Here is a 2226-nt window from a genome sequence, read left to right as displayed (position 1 = left end):
TAATAAAACATAAATTTTGTGACCCATATGTTACAAATATTCATTACTATTTTTCTATTTGCAGTTGACTTACTATGTATAGCTTCCTCAGTATCCCTGATGTGCTCAGTTACCACCTAGAGCAGCCTGGGGGAAGCCTGTGAATGAAGGGATTAATATCAGAGCAGGAAGGGGGTTCTTGGAAATCTGAGGGACTCATGTTCATGGGCACCACAGGACCACGGCTGATGGTCATTGAATCTAGTAATGGAGACATGGGTTTTGTATCCCTTATCTGAAATGCTTGGTTCAGATGTTGACTTTTTATCAATTTAAAAATATTTATGTATCCAATTAGATATTCTGGTCCAAGAAGTGCATACATATGCATACTAAGTCAACTGCAAATAGAAAAATAGTAATGATGATTATATATATATATATCCTATAATTTTTGTCATAAATAAGTTTTAATTTGCTTTGTACTCAAATTAACCTTTCTGTCATTGTTTTGTGCTTATAAAACTGTTTTTCCATCCTCAACTTATATAAAATGATATCATTTTGAACTTCCAATGTTTAATGTTTTGCATAAGTTGCACATTTTGAATCTTTCTGGAATTTAATTTGCTGTAGAGATAGATAACTCACTTTATCTTTTTATAAATACTTATTCAATGGTCTCAATATAATTTAGAGAATAATCTGTTACTAGCCCCCTGATATGAAAAACTGCTTTTATCATATGCCAAATTCTTTCATATGATCTTGGACTTGTTTCTAGGCTATGCTTTTTATTACTCCATTGATCTGTCTCTCTCAGTTTCTCTCTTTCTCTCCCTCCGTCTCTCTCTTTTAAAGAATATAAATAGCATGCTATTTGATTAATGTAAGAATAATCTTTTGGTTACCATTATTTTATTTTTCAAGAAAAAATCTTTCAAATCAAAGATACATTATATAAAGTTCTATCAGTACTTGCATTGGAATTCAAATTTTTTTCTCACTTAATTTAGGGAGGCTTGACATCTTTAAAATCTTGAACTCTCTATTCTAGGAATATAATATTTTTTCTAAGTTCTCAAGTCTTTCTTCATATCTCTTCTTTGGCATCTATTCTGAAAATTTCTTGTTATTGTATGACTACACATTTTATTTGCTTCATTGCTGTTATAAATGATGATTTTTTTTTTAGCCAAAGCTTTTTATATATAAGAACATTACTGATTTGGTGTATTGACATTATTCTGAATTATATTATTACTCTCAATAATGATTTCCTGTTTTTTATAGTAGATAATTCTAGTTCTTGCAAAGGATACTCATTTTCTTTCCCTCGTTCTCATATATTGGAATCTCATGTTTTACAAATTATTTGGAAAGAGTCTCATGGAGTTTGTCTTATTTCAACCTCCATCCTTCTCCTACTCACCCTTCAGAGCTAAAACAACGTCTAGTGCTGGAGGATGAGATCAGTGGATGCTCTAAGCACGAGATCTGTTGCTTTCAGGTTTAGGGCAAATTACCAGAAAGTAGGTCTCACTGGGCCAGGACCCAGCTATGCTCCTGATTCTGACTGAGTGGAAGCCAAAAATAGCTTCATTTCAGAGTCAGGTTTTTTCCACTTTGAAATAACTAAATTTCCCTCTGTTGCAAAGAATTTAATAAATTAGCTGTTTCAATGTGGCTTTCACAGGTGCTTACAATACCAAGGTGAGTTATTTATGCATTCATTCATTCAGTCAATCAATCATTCATTCAATCAGTAACCATTTACTCTATGTGTGGCCCAGTCCTAGGCTCTGGGAATTCATCAATGGACAAAACAGGCAGAAATCCATAAGGCATGTGCTGTATAAATACAATGCTGGAACAGGGGAAAATATAATATGGAGAATACAAATCAAAGTACATGGAAAATGAAGTTCGGGCAGTAGAGCCTGGGGTCCTGCTCGGTTACTTAGGTTGAACTGTCTGTGGGGCTGTGCTGAGCTCCCTGGTTATAAAAGCAAAAGAGGAAATAAGATGAACACAGGGTATGCTTTCCCCATGGGCAAAATATCAGACCTGATTCTCATTTTCTGTTTCTATTTGTGGCCTTGCTGATTTCCATAAGGAATTTGGTGCTATTAAAGAAACTTAGAAACAGGTTTATTTGGGCCAGATCCTGTGGGTGACTTAGTTCTGTACAAAGTGTTTAGCATAAATGCAATGAGAACTCCTGGGGAAAAAATAGCCCTGAGCCAG

This window comes from Carlito syrichta, unplaced genomic scaffold (genome assembly GCF_000164805.1).
Source record: "Carlito syrichta isolate Samal-C Ts95f unplaced genomic scaffold, Tarsius_syrichta-2.0.1 Scaffold301693, whole genome shotgun sequence".
NCBI classification, from domain to species: domain Eukaryota; kingdom Metazoa; phylum Chordata; class Mammalia; order Primates; family Tarsiidae; genus Carlito; species Carlito syrichta.
Note: the sequence above shows the minus strand (reverse complement) of the source record.